Source organism: Botryllus schlosseri, chromosome 7, assembly GCF_051294905.1.
Source record: "Botryllus schlosseri isolate E-star chromosome 7, Bs_hap1, whole genome shotgun sequence".
Lineage (NCBI taxonomy): Eukaryota > Metazoa > Chordata > Ascidiacea > Stolidobranchia > Styelidae > Botryllus > Botryllus schlosseri.
Window position 1 is genome coordinate 8,265,774 of NC_137242.1, and position 21,837 is coordinate 8,287,610.

Genomic DNA, 21,837 nt, shown 5'->3' on the forward strand with positions numbered 1-21,837 from the left:
TACTTTTCTCACGAACTATCTCGCAGAGTAGCCTACGGACTATTTGATATGACCTGAAAAAGGCTTCATCTGTGTACAGTGTACACTGCATGTACACTATGTACAGGGATGTAGTTGAACGTAATGAGCTCGTGTAACGTTTACTTTAACTATTGCTTACTGAACTATAATGGGCTAGGTCAGTGGTTCTCAACCTGGGGGCTGATCGCCTATCCTGCGCTTCTGTAACCTACATGTGTGAAATATTTATTTTTACTTCTGCATAAAATTTACAATTTTCGTTTGGTATTCATCGTATTTTCTAGGAGCAGCATTTGGATTTGACCAGTAAAAAGATGGAGCCGCCATGGCACGCCACGAATCAGGGACTCATCAAGCCTGGGTTGCGGCTGATGGAAAGAATATGAAAAAATGCCCTAATGTGCAGGTAGTATGTATTGAAATTGGCATCTTTTTGAAATGCATTTGTTTTTTAAAATACTGGTACGCATCGCAGTGTTTCGTAAGTAAACTGGTATATCCTTAGACAATGAATTTGATTCTGCTGCACTCGGTTACCTTCGTGATAAAGATTTTCCTGAATGTTTGCGGGTAAATATCACTAAAATGATTATTAATCCAGGAAGTATGCTACCTGTGCCAGAGTAAAATTGGTGGTGGCGTCACGTGAAACTTTCCATTCCATTATTTAATTACCGTATTCTATGAAAGACACACTTCTGTCGCGCACAATTGTATCTAGTCTGATATCTGCGTGAATACTGAATAGTTAGTTCACATTTATTGCAAATTTTTGAAACAAATATTTTCTATTCAAGAGTCTTGGATTGGTCCTCAAATTCGTCCAACTGATGTCAACTTCATGAAAAGAGCCCTCTTGTTCTACTGTGCCTGCGCTATCAAACAATGTTGACAGTGACGTGAGGACTCACTCGTAACGGATTTTTCTCCCCGGTGCAGTCATCTTATGCGATACATACGTTTGTCTCAAGAACCCATAGAAAAGTATGATTATGTAAGCCTATTTATTAATTTTATATATCACCATTTGTACTGGTTTTTTGCAGTCCTACATTTCTCACAAACTATTTAGTAGAGCCGATATGAGCTGAAAAAGGCTTCATCTGTATACATTGAACAGAGGTGTAGTTGAACGTAATGAGCTCGTGTAACTTGTATTTGAGCTATTGCTTACTGAACTATAACGCACTAGGTGAACATCAAATTAGGAGAATTTCCAATTTGCATTATTTAAATTTAATCAGGAAGGAAGGATTTTTAATGATTGACAACAGTTACAATTCCTGCAATGAAGGAAAAGTTCTCAACACCTTCGATAAGATGTAACAAAGTTTTTGCACTAAAGACGACCGAAGTGTCCTTTGTCTGATATATTTCTCGTCTAAATTCAAAGCAGCCATATAATCTTAGATTAAAAGTTATATGTAAATCCTATGTCAATTATCATAATGGAAATCTGAACCCATAGAAACAGCGATTCAAACCCCACCAATACAATTTATTTTGCTATATTTATTGTCTGATCTTGTTTGCAATCAATTTTATTTCAGCAAAATGAGGTTGATGAAGTCAACTGCCTTCTTCTTCAAGCCAAATGGAGTGACAAACGAAGATATGTTCAAGTTCCGAGGGCATGTCTTATCATTGAATCAGGTAATCTTTCTGTTTTATGGGCCATACAAGTTTAGAAAGACCTGCAATGTTTTGCTATGAATTTCATTCAAAGTTACATTTCTGCATTTTCACTCTTGCCTGGCAATGCCTGCCAAGTTAACGTAAATGTCAAAACGGACGAATAGAAAAAAATACAGACCTGATTAAATATATTTTTAATAGTCGTTTTGCTAATTTTAGTCTTACTCTAACTCAGTGATAGGATTTCACATGTAGCCGAGCACCTATCCCGTGCTTCTGTAACCTACCTATTTGAAACATTTTTATTTATTTCTGCATAAATATTAGAATTTTCCTTGGCATATTCAAAACTTTGGTATTTCATCATATTTTCAAGGAGCAACACTTGGAGTCGACCAGTAAAAAGACGGAGCAGCCATGGCACGCCTCGAAGCTAAGATTCATCAAGCCTTGGTTGCAGCTGATCGCAAGAATATAAAAATGCTTTGGCGAAGATGGAGCATTCCGAAAGATTGTAGACATTTTGAGCTGCTATGCATTGGGGTTATCATATCCTAAAGGAGTTCTCGAACTGGGGGGCGTGAAAGCATTTGAAGGGTCGCGCGATACTGCAGTCAACTGAATTTTCTTTGACGCGGTGCGATTTACCTCTATCTCATAGCTATTTCTCTTTCTATAGCCAGAATTTCATATTGGACCATTCTCTCCTTAGCAGCCATTAACTTACATGCCCTCAAACTATCCATCCGTTGGGATTTCTAGCATTCTGGTTGCTTTTTATTTTAAGATATGACGATAAGGGCTCTGTGATATTTTTTGTTATCATAAAGGAGGGGCTGGGAACCACTACCGTAATGACTTCCAGATTTCATTTTTTTGCAGCACACTGTGGTAAAGGACAACAAAAATCTTTTCTATAAATCTGCAAAATTTGTATTGAATCGAAGAAACCATTCTTGTTGTTTAAACTAAAAGTGACTGGCATTACCCTGATATAAATACTTTTAATGCAAGCACTAGGATATTTTTGTTGCCTGGTTAGCGGGCCCAATTTCATTAAGAATTAAGAAATACTTGTGGTTGGTTTTCTTCGTAGTGGTACTGATACATTTGTTTTGTTTGTTAATAATAAACTTTGCAATTTACAAACCATAATTTGATACGTTTTCAATAAGTTGTAATGATTTGCGTTTATCGTGATTTCTGCTAATGGACGTAGCCAATGAATTTGACTCCATGCCCTGCCCCTGTCACGAAAAGTTAAGACACTAAATGATATCTTGTTATCACTATCCCAGTGCATCGTTTTCATTCCCATGATTGAGTGAGTTGCATGATATTTGTAGTGAGTTTGCTCTGAATCATTTGTGATGTTGGTGATTCCATGAACTATTCCGCAAACGGTTTCAATTGCTGATTTGAATTTATAAAACCCTGTCACAGCAGCTATTGGAAATTTGAATGTTTGCACGTATTTATTCAATATTCACCCAGGTTGGGTGTTATAAGTGTCATTTATTAATGAAGCAATAAAATCCGATTTCATTTTGAGTCCTACGTTCCGGTGACAGGTCAACCAGTCACTTTGAGACTGAACACTTGTTTAGGTAAACACTTTGAATTTAAACACTTAGCAACACTTCTAAGTGATCAATTTTGGATCACAAATCGTGTTCAATTTTCCGGGTTGAGCAACACTTCTAAATTTAGAGTGTACTTTCGGGTATAGACTGCGGGCGGCATGTCGTACTTTCAGAAAAAAGGGTGTGAAATAGTTTGCTAAATCTAGGAATCAGTCGCTTGGTAATTAGTTTGCCATAGAGCCGGCGTAGACGGCGATTCGAATATCAACAATAGCCGCGTTCACAAACTAACACTTCAAATAGGTGTGGAATAGTTTGCAAAACCCCGCGATCGCTGACAAGATAATGTCTCGGGCATTGCCAGCTTTCGCGACTTGGTGTTACAGGCATGCCGCTCGCTCACGCGGTGAAATTTTAGTAATCAGTTTGTCACAGAACTTGATTTCGCTGGTAAGATTTAATAAGTAACGAACAACAGAGCCGTCGCAGATGGTGATTCGAATACCGACAAATTCTCACTTATTTCTGATCCAACCCTAATCCTTTGCGAAGTTAACTCTTATTCAAAAAGGTGTGAAATAATTTTAAAAGCCTACAACCGCTCTCAGGATAACGCTTCAGACATAGCAATCCCTCGTGACTTGGTGTTACAGACATACCGATCGCTCACAAGGTAATATTTCGGTAATTAGTTTGTCACAGAACCATCGCAGACGGTGATTCGAAAACCAGCAATTTGGCACTTGCCCGCGATCGCTATATGTTTTCACGCCTCTGGAATAGTGGTTGACTTTAGTTGCGTGATAAGATCTATGAAAATATTCAATCAATGTGTTAATTTGTCAACTTGAAATGAAACTCACTACGCAAATCAAGTTGATTCGTATTTGAATGTGTTGACTCGGCCCAACTCTAATCCTTTGAGAAATCCTTTTAACGCGATCTGTTGAATCGAACGTAACCTGAATATTACTGACGCCAACATTCAACCGTATCGGATTATTCGCACATTCCGTGCCTCTGTTTTCACACCTATAAAATCAATACCAACTAGCTCAATGAGTATACAACAATTTCGTTTGCTGGTTAACAACCGGTACAATACATTATTGTCAGAATCTGTGACAGTGAATTGAAACATACGACATTCTACAGAGAGTGTGAACAGAGTTTAACACGGATTAAATGACGCCGCCCAGCGTCCAAAGTGATTTTTTCGTACTGTGTAAGGTTAGTGTGTAAGTTACAAACGGATTTACTTGACAATGTTTTTGTGGTTTACCCTTTGAATATGATAAGATTGTAAGATGTCGAGACGTAATACTATTTCCGTACACTCAATTACAACAAAAAATAACCGATAACTTGTTCAAGATTTCTTTTGTTCCAAATCAATATGTGAATAATCAGCTATTGTGACAAGTTGAAATGTCGTGCTGAAATTGCGAACGGGGACAATAGGCGCTTGTGTAAATGCGAAGACAGCGAGATGGTGATCGTGTGAATAAATTAATCTGAAATACAACGGAGGCAAAGTTTGCGAGCATGTCTGACAAGCCTACTTCGAATCGCGATATGACAAAGTAGGTTGAAATATTTCAATTGCAATTCAGCTCATCGCATTGCAACTCGATCGCGTTATGTGCAAGCGGTTGTCAAGTTGGAAATGTTTACAACAATGGGCGATATTTCGTTGATTGATTCTATTGTGTGTAGTAACACATTAAAATATCGCGATAGTAATTACTGAGGGTGGGTTTCAAAAAGTTGTCTTAATTTAGACCTGGCTTAAGGCCAGTGATTGACTTGCTCAAGACGCCAGACGTCGGCGGTCTTAATTCGGTTTCAAATGTCAATTTGGCGCCGCGCTCGGCCAAGTCCGTTAGTTGCGAGTAATTACTGTCTACTTCGTCGCTGTAGCGAGTTCAACACGGAACCGAGGCCAGTTGTTATTGTTTTGAGTGGCTTGCTGATGTCGTATAGTATGGTAGCGATGCTGTGAAGGAATACGGAATTGCTTGAGTTGTTGAAATTTACGGACGGATGATCAGAACGGAACCCCGAGGAAGTATCTGGCAAATGATCAGCACGTTATCGCAAAGTATTCGAAGAAATAGTGCGGCTGTGATACCGATTTTTGAAGACACAACTGCCCAGCATTTTGGCATATTAATTGATGAAGATTATGCTCTTGGAGATGCTGAATATCCACTGAGGACTTATTACTCACGCCACTATTATGCCCAAGAACTTTGACCGAAAAAAGCCACTATTGTTTTCATGCATATCGTTACCCTCTGGCAGAGCGCAGTGCTTTGTGTTGAAGAAAATATCTCGCGCATTGGCTATATTCAAGGAAGAACCTCAGAATATCGATATGACAATAGCCTGCTTCTGCCTTTACAATCATAGCAATGCTGACAAGGCAGATGGAGCTGAATTTGATGACATACTGCAACTGGAAGCGTTGACCGCACTCCCACAGTATCGACTCCTACAGAGAAATCTGCACGACAACGCATGATCTACAGATTTTTGCAATACATTTGATTACATTCCAAAACATACTCGTGCTTTATTTCTTGTGACACGTTAAAATGAGGTAAAATGTGCATTATGGCTTTAAGTAAGTTCAAGTTCATAAATTTGGACACAAGATAGCGAAGTTATTGCAAGGGGCTTGGAAAACTGGAGCAGGCGAACATGAACGGCTGAACAAAATTGAATCAAATGTACAAAAGACATGTTTTGACTCTAGATTCGGCTAGCGTCAAATTAATGTTGTTCAGCATCTTCTATAATTATTAACGTTGAGACCATGCTCAACTTGTTTCATTCTCTTCTGCTTTATCACTGATTTTCAAATCTTCGCTGCTTCATAGTTGACTTCGGGCCTGGACTTCGGTGAGCTGTTGGTAGAGATATAACTGATAAATTTCAAACGAATTTTTTAAATTTTATACTGTTGCTATCCATACAAAACTCAATAGTCTATTGTAATACATAGCATCAGCAAACTATACGAATGTTAATAGCAATAATAATGAGATAATAATTAATAGCAATAATAATGAGATAACAAACAGACAATTGATGGCCTAGTAATGAATGCAAACTTACCTTGATTTGGTTGGAAATGTTGCCCAAACAACTAGCAGATGCAGCTCCCAACTGCTACTCCATAAGTTGGCACATCAGATGGGTCAGCATCTATCACAAAACAACTTATCAAGCATGGTATAAATATGAATGGAAATGACATACTTACAGCCCAGTGTTGGTATCATGGTGCGAGGAACTGGATAAAGCTCGAGCAAAGTGCTTTCAGAAAAACCTTAATATAAAAGGAACTGGATATTGGTATGCGCATTCACACTCACATATACGGATAGATAGATAAATACCTATTGGATGGCTTGGCACATCACTGCTCGTTTGATTTTCTCTGTGTTCCAAAAGAATGGTGCTATCATTTGTTTCACAGCCTGCAGCTCACTCTGGTGGCACATTGCACAGCTATATAATAATTTTTACATGGACTGATTATGCTACTATGTCGATACTATGACTGGGTAGCAAATCTGTGAAAATCAATGTTGAATTGACATATATCTCAAAACATTTGGATTACTGAAGCGTTAGCATGTACTGCACTTTGAATATTATTGGCATATATCACTTCACATCAATGGCCCCTTTAAGCTGCATACATGCGTAAATGCGCAGTGCTGACACGGTTTATGCACACAGAAAATCTGAAGTCATGACCCTTTTTTAGTCGTTACGCACTGTTTTCCGAGGGTCTGCGTAGTGAGTTCTTGAGTGTACGCACAGACTCGTCAAAAATTAGAGGGAACATTGCTTCACATCTATAGCAATTCACTAACAACTTCATGCAAAGTCATGTCATTTTTCTTTCCGAAACTTCTGGATCTTTATCCAGTATGCTGAAATTCGGTGCGCGTGCAGTGAACGGAATATCAATACAATGCTGGTTGAATAGACACATATTGATCAAAGTTCCATGTAGTCGGCACTATTCTAGAAAGTAGCAGTTAAACATATTTATGACAATGCTCATAGGGGTGGAGCGAAAATGGATATTGAGGGGAACCCTGCTATCAATCACAGTTGCGTGCAAGTCGTGCAACATTGATTAGGCTCAACAAAATGAACATGATACATATTTTCCATTTTCTGGTGATGCGTCGTGTGTTCACTTTTTGGCTATAACCACAGCATAGCCAAACTGTCAAAACGTCAACGTGCCTAAGTTAAAAGACGTAACCAGTCGAGAAAACTATAATGATGAGTTGACGTAGCATGTAGGCTATCAATAAAGGATCTGTTGATCTGCCGCAACCTAAAATCTCATCTTGGGGCTTCTTCGATACATGCACTATATTAACTGATGTTCCCCATGACCACTGATCAGCATCATTACCCGTAGCGGATTCTTATCGCTGACCTTTCTTTGCCAAAATGGGCGGGATTCGCAAGTCCAACGCCAGGCACACCTTTACGCCTTACCCCAAATATCACTTCCCGTGTCTCGTAACCATAGTCATATCATATTAGTAACTGAATCGATTGGAGCCAGCGAACGCGGGTTATGGTGGTCATGGGGAACATTGCTTGATACTATATGGTGCGGTTATGGAAGAAGTGCTGATGTGTCCTGTGTGCCTCAGGGCTCTGGCTATCCATTTGAATTGAAATCCGTTCAGTATACGAAGACCCCTGCAGCATTCCACTGTAAATCCCACTATAACGGTATATGATACCAACTTGTCACGTTTGTGATATAAACATTGTTCCAAACTGCCTGACATCAATATAAAATGATCTAATCTGATTTGCCAAGCTATACATCAGAAGAACGGCCAGTATCCTTCAACAAACAGCACAACAGTTATCAGCACTGTTGACTTCAGCCTACCCCCTAGCTGGCTTGGATATCTGTCTTAACAAAGCGCACGCTGGAGGGGAAATCCCCTCAAGTCACAGTTTTGAAACCGACTTCAGCCTGAGGGGTGTAGCTTAAGCCCGACGACGGGCCTAAGTCGACTATTTGAAACCCACCCTGAAACTCTCTTTGACAAATGGAAAACTGGATCGCGAATGGAGTTGTAAGTTTCAAGGATTGTTTCAAAGTATAATCTTGAAATGTGACTGGATCAAAGTTGGTAGTCATGTTTGTCAAACCTATTTCAATTCACACTATGCCAAAGTCAAAATATATCATTTCGGTTTATCTCAATTTACCTATGTAACATCTCGCGAATGGATTCCGATGCCGTACTATAACATTCTTAATAATAAGGACTCAAGGATTTTCAATCAACAATACCTGAATTTTTTGGTAATGCTAGAGTTGGCAAATGATAAGTTTCGTGATTTTGTTAAGCGTTTGATTTCTCAGTAATAAATACAATTATTGTATGTGTATACTTGTGATTCTTGATTCTCGTTGAGCTAGTTGGTATTGATTTTATAGGTGTGAAAACAGAGGCACGGAATGTGCGAATAATCCGATACGGTTGAATGTTGGCGTCAGTAATATTCAGGTTACGTTCGATTCAACAGATCGCGTTAAAAGGATTTCTCAAAGGAATAGAGTTGGGCCGAGTCAACACATTCAAATACGAATCAACATGACTTGCGTTGTGAGTTTCATTTCAAGTTGACAAATTAACACATTGATTGAATATTTTCATGGATCTTATCACGCAACTAAAGTCAACCACTATTCCAGAGGCGTGAAAACATATAGCGATCGCGGGCAAGTGCCAAATTGCTGGTTTTCGAATCACCGTCTGCGATGGTTCTGTGACAAACTAATTACCGAAATATTACCTTGTGAGCGATCGGTATGTCTGTAACACCAAGTCACGAGGGATCGCTATGTTTGAAGCGTTATCCGGAGAGCGGTTGTAGGATTTTAAAATTATTTCACACCTTTTTGAATATGAGTTAACTTCGCATAGGATTAGGGTTGGATCAGAAATAAGTGAGAATTTGTCAGTATTCGAATCACCATCTGCGACGGCTCTGTTGTTCGTTACTTATTGAATCTTACCAGCGAAATCAAGTTCTGTGACAAACTGATTACTAAAATTTCACCGCGTGAGCGATCGGCATGCCTGTAACACCAAGTCGCAAAAGCTGGCTATGCCCGAGACATCATCTTGTCAGCGATCGCGGGGTTTTGCAAACTATTTCACACCTATTTGAAGTGTTAGTTTGTGAACGCGGCTCTTGTTGATATTCGAATCGCCGTCTACGCCGGCTCTGTGGCAAACTAATTACCAAGCGACTGATTCCTAGATTTCTGAAAGTACGACATGCCGCCCGCAGTCTATACCCGAAAGTACGAATCATCGCCGCACCCATAAGAATACGTGGTGAATCAGCAGAGAGACCCCGTAAGAATACATGACAGACGAATCACCGCCACAGCCTATACCTGAAAGTACGAATCACCACCACGAGTTTTCAATACGAAATACCGCCGCAGCCTATACCTGAAAGTACGACTCGCCACCGCGTCCATAAGAACGAACCCATTACGAATCACGGCCGAGAGGGGGGTCTGAAAGTACGAATCACCACCAGGAGTTTTCAGTACTAGTCACCGCCGCACCCATAAGAACCCATTACGAATCCCGAGCGATCATAATAACTACTCTTGTGAACCCAGTTTGTTTGTTTTGGGGTGTTTATAGTGTGTGTGTGTGTTGACTACTATGGTCATTTCCGCCAGGCCAATTTCCTCCATTTTCTTTATTCCGTAGCGGCCGACTTTATAGCACGGAACACTTCTAGGCCTTTATAAGACACCGCTCACAGATTAGAGATGACAAGGAGGAGCCTAGATAAACCCCCAACACTCGGGGAGGAATTCTGGAGTCAACCTCGGCCGAACTCGAACCCGGAACCCATTGGTGTTGGAGCCGTTGAGTTTACCACTGCGGTATCTCACCACACATTGTGAACCCAGTGTATCTTCCGATACAACGCCAAAGCAAGATTCCCCCCTAAAAATTTCATGATTCCCTCCAAGGGGAGAATCCCCCCGGTTGCGAGCCACTGACTTATCATATCGTAATCTAACTGTCCATGACGTGTCCTAATCTGGAATAGTGGGCTCTGACTTTTTTAGTTTTAGAGCTGTTATAGCATACCAACCTTCGAAGCTTTCTGGACTAAAGGCATTAAATACATGTTCCGCTTTTAGATTTATATTTCACTTTCAATTCCCAGTATCATATATTTTGATTTCTAATTAATATCAGTTCTTTTGTCTGGATAACATACATGTTGAAGTATAAAATCAAGTGTAGCAATGTCGTCAATTTCCATAAATAAAGCTGCACAATATAGCATATTTACGGTCCACCATATTTTTCATTAACGTTTACTAATCGCATAAAGTGTATACACCGTATCCAACACAACAGGCCTATAATATGGGGGAGTGCGCAATCATTTTCTAAAACGTGCTGTTCGAGTAAACAGAGGATTAGTATCACATGATGCGGACGAATGGTTATGCTGTCGATAATTGGATACCTCCTGGTATGCATCAATATCAATCAAGCTGTGCAGTGTGCACCTTTCGCATAGCTCAATTTGCGCCTTCTGACAATCTATGAGAACGAATTACGATCGTTTTCACAACTACTTACTTACTTGAGCAGATTTAAAGTCGGTCAATTCTACTTCTACTTCAAGTAGTTTTATGTTGCTTATGAAAGAAGTACTTCTACTCGTACTTGAGTAGATTTTTCCGTCGCTACTCCGACTTCTACTTGAGTAGCTTTCTTGACTACTTTGACCACCTCTGGTAAAATCTATGAACAAATGGCAATACAATAATGATCAGAGGACCATGTTTGTGTCACCATCTCTATACGCAAAACATGCCAGTTACTGTACAGTGTACACTAAAATATAGATATAGATAGATTTTATTCAAATCAGTATCAACATGTGAATCATGACTCACTCAAAAAGCAGTACACGGGTACTTCAAACAAATTTACTTGCGCTATTGACGGCTGTGTAGCCGTTCGGTCGCAGTCCTCGCTATCTGACTGAATACGGCCAAGTTACTAAAGGTTCGACTGGACCCAGAGACACATCGAAGATTCGGCGGATATCCAATCCAATCCAAGACTTAACACAGTAACAACTCCACACAAAGACAACCCAAGACCAACTCAATACCAACTACCTTCACTTCCTCTTTCCCAGTACCACATGCCAGTGTTGGGATGACTCGAGTCTACTTTTTCGTATGACTTGCCTTGACTCGAGTCACTTTCGAAAAATGACTTGACTTGACTTGACTCGGAGCTTCAAAAATGTGCATTGACTCGTGACTCGGAGCAAAATTTACGAGTCAATTTCAAATCATTAAGTAAGCGGTGTCGAATAAATCACTGTATCTTGTGTATGTTCGGATTGTTCGAGATACGCCGGTGTCACTTGTGAGAACAACCAGTCATTCACTGATTGTACATTACAAGGTTCCTCCATTGTTATATCACAAATAAATCGACCGCAAAGTAGAAAATTAATCTAAATGGTCTTGTTTCTTAGACGGCTCAATGATTACGTTGCCCATTGCTCAGATTTACTAATCCTCTTGTATGATTTAAATCGAACGAATATATTGTGTGCGTTTATATTCTCACGGATGTGTAGATGGGTAGTGTAGGCTTTTATACCATATCAATTTGTTTCAACTTCTCGAAGCTTCGTATTAGGTCCTGACTGTATGTAGCAGTACAGTTACTCATGTACTTTATTGGCAGTTCTACGTGTGCGTGACGGATACACCGTATTTTTGCATGTATATTTAACTAGATATTCGTTATTAAGATAAATGATTAAATAATCTGTCTTTTACACAGCTAGCAAAATGTAATGACTTTGAATCATCACTCATATTTCAAGAAATCAATTTGACTTGGATTGTGACTTGACTCGTGACTTGACTTGACTTGACTCGACTTGACTCGAGTCACTTCCAAAAAACGAATGACTTGACTTGACTTGAGTCACCTTTGAAAATCGATTGACTTGACTGGACTCGAGTCAAAATCTGCAATGACTCGAGATGACTCGTGACTCGAAGGTAGTGACTTGATCCCAACACTGGCTGGTTGGGCGTTCTCTGCACGCGGTGTTTTGAACTCCTTACTCAATGGACGTTTGATTTCGCTAGGAATTGGGGGTGTGAAATTGTCTCTTACTACCACCTCTCTCTCTCTCTCTCTCTTTTTAAGTTTCCTTCAACGTATTAACGATTTCATATTCTTGTTGTTGTGATTGTGCGACGTGAGTGCATATGCAGGCCTGTTAGCGCCCAGGTCTTATGAGTTCTTGGAGTGATATGCATTAGTCTAGTCCAGTGGTTCTCAACCTTTTTCGCCTCGCAGACCGGTAAAATTTCCAAAAATGTCTTGGCGGACCGGTGAACTTTCAAAATTGAAATGAATCTGGAATTTAGAGTATGCAACCGTTTTTTGCTATTATATGGTGCTAGCGAGCGGACATGGGGTGATTACTTCATGAGGCTAATCGATTGCGATTACGATTACTTCTGAATGACGCGATTACGATTACGACTACGATTACAGCGAAATCAGAAAGTAGTCGATTACGATTACGATTACATTGGAAAAGTAATCACGATTACTCACGATTACATTTATTTTGCATCTTGAAAGCGATGTTGGAAGACAAAATATGGATTGCGCTGAAGAGGCCTAATAAGATAACAAACTCCCTTTCAAAGAGATGCGTAATTTGCTTGTTACGTCATAATGTACCCATTGCCCATTTTTATAGAGTTCAGTTTATCGCGCCCAACGATTTGCATTCTTGCCAGGGCCATAATTGCCGCACCCCAAATTTCCCAATAGGGTAGGGACAGGGAGCGAGCTCGAAGGGGACTCAAAAAGTATTTCGTAAACCAACATAATTTAGTTATAGAGTATTTTCGAGAGATCTAATTAACTTGAAAATCCTCTCTAGATCAGTGATTCCCAACCGCGGCTCCGAGCTAGCCTACTTGCGGCTCCCATTGACGTTGGAAAATCCAACAAAAATATTATAAAATCAATTTGGAACAAACAAAAAAATTGATTCCAAAATTACACTTGCTTGACTTGGCATCTGGAGTTTATAATTAAGGGTGGGGACCAATTCCTTTGCTGTCGAGTAGCGATTCTCTACTCAGCAACGATTCCGTTACTCAACTCACGTCAAAAAGTATGCTCACACTCAAATGCGTTTGGATCGTCACTCAAATTTAAGTCTGTCCATCATCAGACTCAAATAAGTGCAGGTGTTGTTGCACACGTTTTACAACGCTATCCGACCATCAAACCAATGGATCATTTAACGTGATTGTTAAGTTCAACGGCCGCTTTGACGGAATTAAAACTTTTTCCCCAAGATGAAAATGTTTTCATGTCCTATTGTAGTTAATGTGGCCACTGACCATGGTAATTCACAACTTGAGTTGCTAGACATGCAGTCAGATATAAAGACATGACAATTTTTTTGTGCGTCTCACGAAAGTTTTTCTTCTAGTCTGCTACGCTTGGGCCACTACAATATCGTTTGATTATATAACCATAGTGTCATATATGGTGTCGACAGAGGCAAATCTCACGCGTCAGTGAAATTGTATAACGTCACTATTTCCATTTGGCTACAGGCAATTTGACGGTCATTTTTGACCGGCTTGCCGAGCATTAAATTTGGTAAAACGGGCATCAATCGAAAGCTGACTCTGCACTGATTACGAAAATATAAATTTTATTCCGCCCGTGGCCATGGGACTCCCACAATCATCCTCGAATTTTTCATTGTTATGGAGATTGGCATTGGGACGCAACAATGCTGTCTGGCGAAACGTGAGAGTAGCTCAAGAGAAAAAGAGCCGGAGGTCGCGAATTAACAAACAACATACACTGAAGTAATTATAACAAGATACCAGAGGTTATAATTATGAATTACGTGCCCCCAGCTCTACATGTAGGTAATTGTGTGGCGAGATAGCGTAGTAGTATAGTCCACGGCTGCAACGCCATTGCGTTGCGGGTTTGAGTCAGACCGAGGTCGAATTAGGAATTTCTTTTCAAGTGTTGGAGGTTTATCTAGGCTCCTCCTCGCCGCCTTATCCGCGTAAGCAGTGTCTTACAATAAGCCTAGAAGCGGACCGTGCTACAAGTCGGCAGATACGGAATTTAAAATGCAGAAAATCGGCCTGGTGTAACTGACCGTTGTAGTCGACAAACACCTAGATTACCTCAAACAAACCAACTCTACAGGTAAATCTGACCATCGGGGGGCTGAGAGAGGATAAACAATTCAGTCTTCAACTTGCGATTACCACCCTATAGGGGACGACTTGCTGTTTTGGTCCTGATTCCAGCAACAACCCATGCTAACATGATATATAAGCCCATATGGCCATGGCGGCAGGTCCCAATGTTGAGTAAAGAATCGTGAAATAGGGGGCGGCAGGCCCTTTCAAGTAGAGTCATATGAGATTAAGACGAAGCGAACATAAAATTCTGCCTTCAACTTAATACAGATATTGTACTGCAAGCTGCCATTACGAGAAACGGCAAAAACGGCTCGTTTTTAATATATATATATCACCAGTTGTTGATTTTTACTGCTTCGTTGTGGAAATCGCAATGTTTTATTTGACGAGTACAAAATTTCAAATCTTTGTCCGGTGTATGTACGGTACGTACTAGATAGGCTTACTGCTCGCCAAGAAGCTACGGTCAAATTGCGTTTAACTAAGCATAAGCATAACCAAACATCAACCATAAGTTACTATTTGAAACTAGGCAGAGCGGAGATAAATTATACTGCTGCGAGGTAGTGGCGTGTGGAGCGTGTTGATAACCTGATATACAGCACGGCGGGTGTTCTTACAATGACACTAATGTACGAAGTATTATAGATAACTAACCTACGGATAGATACCCAACACCCGTCGTCACGCTTGCTTGCCCGGAGGAAATTACTTTTCAGCAATCTGAACGCAACATAATTGCTAATCCCATAGCTGACGACTCACGCGCTCAAATTCAATGTAGTTGATCTTATTTGAAAGCTACTGTCGCACTGATTCCGAATATATACATCAAAATCTAATCAGGACAATAAAACCCCCTTGAAATACACCTCAAAGTCTGAAAATCGGCATTGTTCTGAACAATCGCAACCACGGAAGGGCCATGGTTACGCTCATTGTGCTGCGTCGCCGCCATTGTTTAGAAAAATGCCGATTTTCAGACTTTGAGGTGTATTTCAAGGGGGTTTCATTGCCCTGATTAGATTTTAATGTATATCTTCGGAATCAGTACGACAGTAGCTTTCAAATAAGATCAACTTTATTGAATTTGAGCGCGTGAGTCGTCAGTTAAGGGATTAGCAATTATGTTGCGTTCAGATTGCTGAGCAGTAATTCGCTCCGGACAAGCAAGCGTGACGACGGGTGTTGGGTATCTATCCGTAGGTTAGTTATCTATAGACGTATGTACATCGAATATCTAATAGTGTGGTCGTGGATACTTCTTACTCAATGACGTGCAACGGTAATAGGCTTTTTCTGACGTAATAATGAGCTGTGGCGTTTGAAAATCAGACGTTTGTGCTGTCGCGACTCGCGAGCCTGGTATAATATCTCTTCCTTGTTCACGAATGTTCAGTTTATGTCACAGCCCTTGCAAAAATAAAAAAGTAATCGTTCTTTCACAGAGAAATCGATTAGATTTGGGAAGTAGTCGATTACGATTACGATTACTTCGGAATTGTTTCGAATGTAATCGATTGCGATTACTTGAAAATGCTGTAATCGTCCTAATCGATTACGATTACTAATCGCGATTACCCCATGTCTGCTAGCGAGTGACATTTAGCTGGTTTTGATTGTAAATAATTATCTTCATGATGGCATCTATTGTGATGTTATGGTAGTCAGTCTGCTGAGTCGAGGTGAAATTGCCTTTTCCAGATAAACTTGCTACCGCCGAGAGTCGTTTACAGTCTTTCGCGCCGAATGCCGTGTGTTTAACCGTCATGCTACCTTGCTTATGGCCCACTGCCACCGGAGGCATAGGCTACTGTGGCAGCTACGAATACAATGCATGCAACACCATACGGCAACTATACCGGCCACCCGCCATTCCGTGCCGAAAAAGCACTTCGTCAGCCCTTCCCCAAAAACGTTGGTCTTGGGCCCCAACAGGGCGACAAGACAGACTTCAGGGGGCTTCATTCATTCATGACTGAATCGGTTTTCTCACTGCCGAATTTTTAGCACAACTTTCAGAGTCCCATTTAGCCTGAACTTCATTATGTGTTGGTACGTCGTGGCGCGGTAATGGCTGACGCCGAAATGCCTATTTCTATAAATAATGCGTATTTCTCGGAGAAGGGTGCCTAATGAACAAGACATTTAGTGACACTAAATCGCGCAAGGCGAAAAATGAAATTGAAAAATGTCGGAAAAAGTTTCATAAGAATACGCTATGAATTATATGTTGATTTGCAAAATAATTTTGAGTACTTTTCAAGTTCAGCCCCTCTTCAATTGGGCGGTTTGGGGCAGACATGGGGTAATCGCGATTAGTAATCGTAATCGCAATCGATTGCATTCGAAAAAATCCGAAAGTAATCGTAATCGTAATCGACTACTTCACATATCTAATCGATTTCTTTGTGAAAGAACGATTACTTTTTATCTGTACGAGGACTTTGACATAACCTGAACAGTGAACATTCGTGAACAAGAAAGATATCTTAAACCATCTTAGTGATAGCATAAACGTCTGCTTTTCAAACGCCATTGCTCATTATTACGTCAGAAGTATTAACTTTGCTCGTCATTTCGTTAGAAGTATCCACACATAGTAAACATATATTCGATGTACAGTACATTGTAGTGTTATTGCAAGAACACCCGACTTGCTGTATATCTGGTTATCAATATCCCCTCGAAACGCCACTACCTTGCCTTAGTATAATAATCATCACTCTGCCTAGATTCAAATAGTAACTTATGTATTGATCTTTGGTTATGCTTAGTTAAACTCAGTTTGACCGTTGCTACCTGGCGAGCAGTATAAGCATATGTAGCTGCAGGTACGTACAGTCGTACATCGGACAAAGAATTGAAATTTTGTATTCGTCAAATGAAACATTACGATTTCGACAACAAAGCATTAAAAATCAACAGCCGCTGATATATATCCTAACCTAGCGGTTCTTTGCCGTTTCTAGTAACAGCAGCAAGCAATATCTGTATTGAGTGGAAGGCAGAATTTTATGTTCATTACATCTTATTCTCATATGGATCTGCTTGAAACGGGCGCCAATCGTTATTTCGCAATTCTTTACTCAACATTTGGACCTACCACCAGAGCAACCCGCTTACACACCATGTTAACGTGGATTGTAGGTAGAATCAGGACCAAAACCACCCACTCCATACGTTGGTCTTACGCCCCCATAGGGTGGTATTTTCAAGTTGGTAACTGAAATTCGTCAATAATATTGGTAATTGCATTATATTACTATTCATTTTAACCCTCTCTCTGCCCCGATGGTCAGATTTACCGGTAGAGCTGGGGGCACGTAATGCATAATTATAACATCTGGTGTGTTGTTATAATTACCTAATTGTATTTTGCTAATGCTAATTCCTGACCTCCCGTCTGTTATGTAATCAAAAGGTATTGTAGGCGGGGAGTTTCCCAAATGTAGCAGACTATACACAAATTGTCATGTCTTCACTTCTCTGTGGGTGCCCAGGGTGGCATTTGTATTGTGGGGCTCAGATTGGAAGGACAGGACTCTTCGTCATGCCCATCCAGCGCTGCTTTCGACAATGGACATTGGACACATATCCAATGTTTAGCCCAAAGTCTTTCTCGGGTAGCACACTTCGTGGAGTCGCATGTTGGCCGAAACTATATATATATATTCTTATTTGTCGTGGCTATGGTTGCATTTAAACCAAACGATGTTTTAAAACACATTGTTTAAACCAGAGGTCTCAAACTCAAATGTGCTCGCGGGCCATTTTCTAGTTTTTAATGACGCCGCGGGCCGCAGCATCAATAATAGGGATATTCAATGTATAATATGCAAGTAGGGCTTATTTGACGGGACCCTGCAGACAGGCATTCCACAAACATCGTGGAAATGTCATTGCCGATTGCATTATTCACGCTTGACACGGAAAAAATCACAGTTTCAAATATTTGAATAAAATTTTTGTGCCGGGCATAATTTTCTTAATTAATGAGTTATAGACATCATACGAGAGTTTGCATCGTAACATCGTAAAACTGTCGGGTTATAATATTGCAGGTAGTGGATCGCAGGTAGTGGACGAGTTACAATTTTATGTAGAATATTTTAAAATATACTGAAGATTAATCTGATATCGGAGCATATGAGCGGCGTAGCCTAATCCTGGTTTTGATAAAGTCGTTATAAGTATATGCTATTGTTATTGTCATTGCCAACGTCAAATTAAATCAGCGTTCGATTTTGCCGTCGATTATTATCGGAACATATCAATAACAACTTAAATATAATCATTATTGAGCCATAGTAATAGCATTGCTTCTTAATCTTTTTGGCGATCGTACCCCTTGTGCCTCCAATGAAATTTCTCGTAGTCCCTGTCTATTTTCAACACAATTTCTGATTGTACCTATATTAAAATCTGAAAGCCCATTCGAATAAAACCGAGCGTAGCGCGAAGACTCTTTTCCAGTTGAATTAAATTGGCCAAGAACATATTCCACTGCATATAGGCCTAATTCCACAATTCATCTCGCACACCCTGATGTGGTGCTTCGTACCCTGATAGGGTCTACGGACCCTGGTTAAGAACTCCTGAAATAGAAATGTCCAATCGGAGAATAATTCATTGGTGTTACAGCTGTAGAGCGTAATGCTCTCGCCGCCGATGATAACATCGCTAAAGAGAACAAACAACACCCATCATGTAACCAACTATTAGTCACGGGGGTCATAGAATGACAATGGTTGCCATACTGACCTGATTAGATAGCTATATACTCTATGCAACGCAGGCTACGACCTTTTGATATATTACTATTCCCATTACAGTTTCATAGATTGTTGCGCCCGTAGGATTAACAAGTCACCGTTCCGAGTCGCAAGTCCTTCTCTGATTTTATTATTTGACCCGACTCGACTCGAGTCATTTTTATTTAATTACCCAGTCAATCCGAAATAGAGCAATAGAGTTAATAATAAATCACAATTTTCAGTCACGAATCATCAACTGGTCATGTTTTATCGTCATGAACAAGAAATGTGACGTAATAGCTGATCTTCAACCAGTGATGAGCGGATAGTGCTTTTTGAGACTCCGAATCCCTTCGACAACTTTAGTGTCTGAGGAAAACTGCCTCCGACTCCGAAGAGCTCAATCCCAGACTATGAGATACTCCGATGAATCTCGTCAAGTATCCGAAACAGTGGCTGGCAAGCATGGTACATGGTACACATGGTGTATGTGATAATATGGTTGGCACCGTAGTTGTTACTCTCCAGTCCCCAATTGCAGTGCAGATTGCTGATTTTTATGCACTTGGCAATCCTTTTTGCATGTTACCCGTCATATTACAACTTTACAAGGTGTCAACTGTCTGTGTTTTGGTTTGTAATCATAATCAATAATGTATTCTGGTCAGAGCTATCCCAAGATTTCGGATACAAAAGTTACAATACTCCGAAATTCTCCGAAAAAATATCTGTAGTGAACTCCGAATCCGCTCCGACTGTCACAAAATCGGCAAAACTCCGCTCCGAATCCACTCCGACTCCGCTCCGATGCTCATCACTGTCTTCAACCACATGGTAGCTTTTAAAGGTGATGTGATAGTGAAGTTTAATGAGATGTCAGTGATTTTCATAGTAGTTTTAGGGTGAAATGTAAGTTCTTATATCTATCAAAGATATATTGCACTTGAATATATTGTTGAATACTTGAAATTACAAAATGTCGTCGCGGGCCGCATACGGCCCGCGGGCCGCGTGTTTGAGACCACTGGTTTAAACAGTGTTCAAAGGCCTTTAAAAATTGTGTTTTTATTTAAGTTTTAAAATTAGGCCATAATTGTGTAAATACTTTCAAAAAAATAAGTTGTATGAGCCTACGGAAATTACAATCAGATATAGCCGACGTATATCGATATGAAAAGGTTAGAACCCTCAAAATAGTTAGTTCAACAGCAATAGTACAGATATTTCGTCAAAGCTGCGATATCTACCCTATATTTTCAATTGTCAATCTCTCTCCACTATGGCGTCACATTTGAATATTCGTGACGTCATAGCTAAAAAACAATAAATAAACATGTTTGAAACAAGGGCTTTGTTTTAAACATGTTTGCTTCAACTTGACATTTGTTTTCAATGCAACCTGGTCCTGGCGCGGTAATGACCGGGACCGAAATGCCTATTCCCATATATTATGCATGCATTTTTTCTTGAGAGGGAGAGGTATGCATTTTAAAATTAAGGTATCTAGAGACAAGCTCGTGTTACACATAAAGTTGGGTAATAGTACATTATGACGTAAGAAGCAAATTACGCATCATTTATAAAGAAAGTTGTCATCTCATTAGGCCTTTTCATCGCAATCATTATATTGTCTTCAATATATCTTCTAAGGTTATACTTCTAAGTTACAATATAAATGTATTCGTAATCGTAATCGACTACTTCCTGATTTTGCTGTAATCGTAATCGTAATCGCGTGATTCGGAAGTAATCGTAATCGCAATCGATTACATTCTTCAAGTAATCACCCCATGTCTGTGTTATGTTCGTGCATTTACGTTCGGTGTCGTACAACTCTTTCTTTCTATAGGATTAGTAATTACAGCCAATCATTATTTCCTCGTGTGTCATGCTTGTATTCATACCCTGTGTTCTGTTGTCTCGTGGTCTTTCGTTTAACTGCACTCTGGATCGTGTCACCTATATTAAAGTTATTCTGCTGATAATATACTGATTTCGTATTGCAACCTCGTCGTATTGAGTTATTGTTCAAACAAGATCAAGAACATAACAATTGGTGTCAGAAGTCGGATTCATAGTTATTTCTGCGACGAATACCGTATATATCATGGAAGCAAGTATATTGAAGCTTCTAGAGAAGCAGCAGGAAATGATGGCGGAACAACGCGCACAGCGTAAAGAAGAGCTGGAGCAGCAAAATGCTCGGCACAGCGAAGATTTGGACCAACAACGCGCACAGCACGAAAAAGATATGGCACAGCAAAAGCTGCAGCATGAGGAAGCCATATCGCGATTAGTGCAGAGGTTGAATCCCGGTGCGTCAACATCTGAAGCTACCGCTCCCAAGTTTGATTCGTTGGTAAAATCAAAGGAGAAGTGGGACCAATATCTGCAACGATTCAACCATCACCTAGCAATTTACGGCATTTCCAACATGGAGGAGAAAAGAGCGTGTCTACTCTCATGGGTCGGAACTGAAACGTACTCGCTCCTA

The 21,837-nt window shown here is 40.1% G+C and overlaps 1 protein-coding gene and 1 long non-coding RNA gene across 3 annotated transcripts in view; one reads left to right on the forward strand and one right to left on the reverse strand.

Moving 5' to 3' along the window:
* The window catches only part of LOC145443405 (uncharacterized), a 54,847-nt gene that overhangs the window by 26,502 nt on the left and 6,508 nt on the right, over nt 1-21,837 (forward strand). The gene's annotated exons all lie outside the window — the stretch shown is intronic.
* LOC145443152 (uncharacterized) lies at nt 5,785-6,943 on the reverse strand. 2 transcript variants are annotated; one of them, XR_013916310.1, is made up of 4 exons: nt 6,644-6,943; nt 6,508-6,573; nt 6,360-6,449; nt 5,785-6,148 (listed from the first exon to the last, which is right to left on the reverse strand). It is a non-coding gene; the product is annotated as an uncharacterized LOC145443152 (long non-coding RNA). The 2 variants fall into 2 exon arrangements; XR_013916309.1 differs by having other exon boundaries at nt 6,508-6,943.